At 38.2% G+C, this 6,029-nt stretch overlaps 1 long non-coding RNA gene across 2 annotated transcripts; it reads right to left on the bottom strand.

Moving 5' to 3' along the window:
• Positions 1 to 1,701: 1,701 nt before the first annotated feature.
• Positions 1,702 to 4,122, bottom strand: LOC122179267. 2 transcript variants are annotated; one of them, XR_006178620.1, is made up of 4 exons: positions 4,069 to 4,122; positions 3,636 to 3,754; positions 3,102 to 3,168; positions 1,702 to 3,010 (listed from the first exon to the last, which is right to left on the bottom strand). It is a non-coding gene; the product is annotated as an uncharacterized LOC122179267 (long non-coding RNA). The 2 variants fall into 2 exon arrangements; XR_006178619.1 differs by lacking the exon at positions 4,069 to 4,122 and having other exon boundaries at positions 3,636 to 3,788.
• Positions 4,123 to 6,029: the final 1,907 nt, after the last annotated feature.

Below are 6,029 nucleotides of genomic sequence, written 5' to 3'. Positions count from 1 at the left end.
AGGCCTTCCTGATTTACTTAAAGTAGACCTCAAGGTAAGCACACTTGAGCTTTTTCCCCCCTCAAAAACACTTCAGAAAATCCCAGAAAAACACATATGCCAGACAAATTTGGCCTTATGAATTCAGATTCTGCCAGTACTGTGTCAACTGGGCAAAACAGGCTGGCTCAGATTTGAGTTTAATTCCTGAAGCTCTCAGTTTAAGGGCAAGCCCAAAAATCCAAAAAAATAAGTTTGACCAATTACACAGCAATGTTCAAGTCAGGTATCATACTCTTACATACACGGTGCCAATTTGTTAGATATATAGCATATTACTTAAACAGTGGTGGTTGTTTGTTTGTTTTTTTTGTTTTCCCATTTGCTTATGTAGCCTTTGAATTGTAAATATGGGCACATTTTCTTCTATTCCTCCATGTAAGATGGATGACTTTTCTCCCTCCCCAGAGATTATTTTGTTCTCATGCCATAATCCCTTAAAACAAGGGTTAATATAGTTAAACTTCTCTGAATGGCTCTCTTAATCATTGTATAACCAAGATGTTATAATCACAATATAATTGTGTATAATCAATAGATATCAAGATGTTATAATCGCAATATAATCAAGAGAGTAAGGCAAAGCAGACAACGATAACAAAAAGAGAATAAGTGGAAGAGCTTACCCTTCGGTTGAGCTCACCAGAAGACACCAAAAGAGGGGATCTCCAGAAGAGAACCTTCCCCTCTGGTAGCCAGCTCTTAAATAGGTCCAGGAGGGGTGGAGCCTGGCTCCACTCCTTACGGCAGCACATGAGAATTGCCTTTACCTGTGCTCCTCTGGCTGATTCATGGCTCACCTCAGGTGATCAATCAGAGGTTCAGGCCGTGACTCAGCAGTTCCCATACAATCATACTTTGGACTTGAATGAAAAAATTGATTGTTACAGAGATCAACATGCCCTAAACTAAAACCACATTAAACAATTTGTGACATTATAAAAAATATATCACTGTAGATGAGATGAAATCTGCTTCACTAAGAGAGGAAATCTGTGGTGGAAATGTTCTGAATTCCTGAATTGCCAGACATTCACAACTGGCCTTCAGGTGCCATGTTGCAACACTCACTTCACATGTTAATTAATACGAGAATAGTCCAAAAGAAAATAGCTTCAAAGCCAAGATGAAGAGCCTCACAATACCCTGCACAAGTTCTTTTCTGAAATTAAGAACTTGGCAGCTAACTTCATTTCAGCAAGGGCATTTCTGAGCTGTGTATTGTAATGTTTTTTTTTTTTTTGTTCTATGTTTTTTTTTTGTTGTTGTTTTTTTGTTGTTTTTTTTTTTGTTTTTGTTTTTTTTTGCAAATCCATTAGTGCTGTAGAGACAATCAAGCTAAGACAGTGTAAATCATCACACATATTAGTGTTCAATTTCATTTTGTCACTTACAGCTGCTGATAGTTTTGGATCCAGTATATTTGAAGCAACTGCTGTTGGTGGTAATAAAGAAAGTAATCCACCAGTCTGAACCTCAGATGCCAAGATATATTTACAAGGTTAATCATTTTTTTTATATTGTATGCACACATTGATTTTGTTTGAGTAGTACATGGAGTCAATGCAGAAATTATTGTGATAGCACAGATACTCAAAATGCAGCTTTTTACAGACATTTCTCATATTGAAACTGCTTTAAAATTCTTTGCTGCATCACCAGAAGTTTACACAGGAAAAAAAAAAAAAAAAGCTTCCTTCTTTTTTCCCCACAGCCCTTACTTCTTTCCTTGCTCTTTAGCTACAGTTCTGAAAATATAACAGTTTTTGCCAGCTCTGCAAGTTCAGGTAAGCAGCTCCAATATGCAGAGAAAAAGGCAAGGCGCACTGCATATATATTATTGTTACAAAAATAATGTACATTGTTCATTTCAGCTCCATTCAAAACACAGAACATCTCACTGACCCTTGCAAATGGAAATGAAAAGAAAGATTTTTTCCTTTATTATAGTTTTTGAGTTACTGCCAGCATGCAGATTTCAGAAGTAAACGTGCATCAAAGACGGTACTTCTTTTTTTCGCCTCGGATTATCTAGTTATTCTCTCTATAGAAACAGAACTCGTGTGTTCTGTAACATGTAACTTTGGAGATAGGATGATTACGGTTAATTATACATACAAAAAGAAGTGCCACCCATTCCTAAGTCTCTGAAAAGTACGTTGCACTCCTGAAAGGGATACCCACGTGGAAGCTGGGGCTTGAAGTACACACTGTCTCCTCTTGATAGGATTTGTCCTTAACAAAGGCATCTGCTCATAAATATATCGGAAGCTGATCACATTTAGTCTTTTCTGATCATAAGTTTGGTAGGTTTTGATTTTAATATTATCGTTCTGATTTAGCCCAGAAAAAGAAAAAAAAAAAAAAAGAAAGAAAAAGAAATCAGTAATTATTTGGCTAAGAGCATTATTGCTTAAAGAAACATACCACAGTATAAATCTGTAATACACATGCAGACCATCTACTGCTTAGAGAACCCTATATTTGTAAAATAGGCCAGAAACCGATTAGATTAGATTAGTGGGTACACTCAATTGTTGAGTCTAGAAGTCATTACACTGCTAGCCTAGACTTTGGAAAGCTAGGCACAAGCCACTGCATAATCACAAGCTTCTGTACGGTAGGCAAATCACTTCAGCTTGCAAAAGAGACTTAAACCGAGTATTTCAAATCCTAAACCAGCATCCTGAACATCCCTCTCCTGCCCTTCCCTGGTTCCGTCTCTCACTAATGTATAACCCACTAGCAAGGATGCTCAGCCAAGAGCAGGGAGACAAAGTCCTGTTTTTACTTACAGAAGTGTTTCTGCATATTGTATAAGCCATAACAGAAAAATTGCAACCCATATCTACTCAATAAGTTAATGTTGTTCTCTCTTTTATCCCTTCTCTCCAAGAGGGAAGCATTTTCAATAGAAGCAGGTAGTTCCTTAAAGCCAAATATTCTGGATGTTTCTAGGTAAGTCAGTCTCCTGAAAGATGAGGTTTTGAATTATTTTCAGCTAATTTTTGCTCCATCCAAGCATGAACTATAAAAACAGGGAAGGGGGATCTTTCACATACCATTTCCTTTCTTTTTGTCCACTTCTAGCAGTAATTTAGGTGGGAAGCAGGAGCTGCACTCAATTGGCTGAAAGGCAGGAGAGATAACCAGTGTTGGGAAGAAGCTGCAGGCAGCAAGCATCCTAATTCCAATAGGCAATTCAGGTGCAATATTTGCCCCTAAGATGTTACTGAATTAGTATCATGCTCATGCTGTGCACAGAAACATGACCATGAGGTAGTTAGACCATGTAGTAACTTGGGCATACAGAAATTCATAAGGATTGAAAACAGAAAACGTGGCAAATCCTATACCTTCCAGATTTTGTCTTGTACAGTGTTTATCTGGACAGACAGGCTGACTCATGTATGCCTCAAATACCACGTTAGAGACACTACCTCAGGAAAAGATACTTAGTCAAAACAAAATCAGTACCAGAAGCCAACTCACTCTGGTGTGTGACCTGTTTTTATGCATGGATGGGTTATTTGGAGTTTCTCTTCTCTCTACTCCCATGTTATGAAAACAAAGACAACAAAGAGAACAAGCCTTACCCCATTCTCTGGGGCTGCATCTGAGCTGCTTTCTATGACTCAAGCGGAGACTTCCTGAGTTATGAAGAAACAAGGTAGCAGGGACACAGCTCTTCCCTCACCTCATACCTTGTGGCAGCCTTGCAGGGCCAAGGGAGTCAGTTACACAGAAGCACATTCTACTGGAAATTTAAGCTGAAATTAAGTTACTGAGCATTGCTGGAGCAGCACAAATCTGCCTTTAGAGATTTGAAAACATAGCTTCTTATTGTTACATCCCAGTGTTCAATAAATTCTCCTCCAGGGAACACACGCTTCTCTTCTATGCTTTCTATTGTTTGTGTTATCATTTGCTATCTATGCAGCATTATTTATTAGCATCTCACTCTCCCTCTCTCTTATTAAATTAGCAAATACATCTTGCAGAACAAGATGAAGAAAGCTCATTACTCACAACAAGTAGCACACAAGGAGAACAAACCAGCACTTCTCCAGAGGGCTCTTTACGTTCTCTGACCCATTATGGAGTGGAGACTCATAAGCACTTAGGCCTAAAGACCAGCTGGTACCACTTAGTCCCTGCTTAAATCTGCTGCTCTGGGATGAAGGTGTTTTTAATTCAGTTTGATGGGGATCTATTATGATAGTATTAGGTTAATAAGTTTTTGTTAATAGAAAATGTACCAACTTTCCTTTTCTCTCTCCCCCTAAAATATATATATATATTTATCTTGTAATCATTCAACTTCTCTATTACAACATTAATGATATACTGGAAAGGACTGCCCTTCTCTGTGGTCATGGAGTTGGTCTGTTTTTAAATCAGTAACTGAGTTAATACAGCAAAGTGGTTTTCACAGGAGCTTGTCAATTTTGACAGTTTCTTACTCTTCCTTTTGTTTGATTCATACAGCCATTTGTCTTTTTGACGTCATAAAATTTTCCCCACTTTTATTCTAAACCAAATTCTAGCTTTTACTTTATGATACTGAGGTGTTTTGATTAGATTCTCAACTGGTATAAATCAACATCATTCCATAGCTCCATGGCCTTCTCTGAGTTTACCTCCACTATCAGTGCCTTTTGTGTTAGAGTCCAGCCAAAAATAAACCTGCGTGTTAGATTCACCTTATCAGACAAGTAAATTGTCAATGTCATGGTTTATCCTAAATAGCAAATATGTTTTGAAAAGAAGCTTTCTTTAAAATGAGGGGGTTAAAAATGACCTAATATGCTGTAGCAAAATACTGAAGACAATCAGTAAGACTGTTATTATTTCTTGAGATGGATGGAAATCTGCTATTTTCTACTTTCTCTTCCAATATCCCAAGAAATAATGATGTGATTTAAGAGTATAAAGCCTGCAGCTCAATTGTCGCAATTTATGTTCTGTAAACTTAAGGTAAGTCTGAGTAGCCTAACTTTTTTACTGCTTGTTGTAAAGGATGGCATCTTGAGGGTCATTGCAATTTCCACAATTTCACTTCCAAATTTTTTTTAAAGTTTTTCACAGGGCAGTGCTGAGATTAACCTCCAACACTACTTACCTCAAAATTTGATCTCTATAGAAGAATGGAAGCATTATTCAGGGAGTGGATTCCTTCTACTGTGACACATCTGAAAGACAAACCTCACATCACAAGGAGGTATAATGTATCTGTAAACGTATTTCAACTCTAAAGTGGGAACAGCAAGCAAACCCCTTGCTCTAACCTTTTCTCTTTCTTCACTGGATGTAATGTTTTCAGAGTCTGTTGAGGAGTGTGTCTAATTCATTTTTCCAGCTTAGCGAGATTTGCCCCAAGTCATTTCCTATTTGCTCCCTTGCTGTGAGTGGAGTCACATTCCCAGCGAGAAGTCAGCTCTGTTCCAGTGATTATCTCTGCTGCGTGAGCAAGGCCGGACCCAGGCAATGGCCTGAAAGGATGCCTGTTCATGCTGAGAACATAGTTTAACAGTATGTTAATAAACACACAGGGAACGTGTTATGCAAACAAAGGCGTATGGCCCCAAGGCAAATCCCTTATCCCCAGAGATGCAAAAAAGAGGAAAGCATTTTGGGGGAAACAGGGAACAGTACTACATTAAAAAGCAGCCTCATTGTGAATGCATCCAGGTTGGCAGCGGGGAGAGTTAACATGAAGACTCACTGCCAATCATTTTCTTTTGCCTTTCCTTTGAAGATCATTAGAGTTAGCATTAAGAGGAGTTATACGGATTAAAGGCAGCTGGGTCTGCTCTCATTTCTTGATGAAACAGTTACCATCACAAAGCAGCATACCTTCAACTGGTTACTAATTAAATTCCACTGAAGTTCTTAAAATGTGGTTGATTTCAGCTTCAAAACTTCACTGGTGTCAGAGAGAGACCTTCCACTTATAGGGTAATACTAAAATAGAGCCTCCCTGCTACTGG

This window comes from Lagopus leucura, unplaced genomic scaffold (genome assembly GCF_019238085.1).
Source record: "Lagopus leucura isolate 7727_CA_CO unplaced genomic scaffold, USGS_WTPT01 Super-Scaffold_100002, whole genome shotgun sequence".
NCBI lineage: Eukaryota > Metazoa > Chordata > Aves > Galliformes > Phasianidae > Lagopus > Lagopus leucura.
This window is presented reverse-complemented; position numbering and strand designations above follow the sequence as displayed.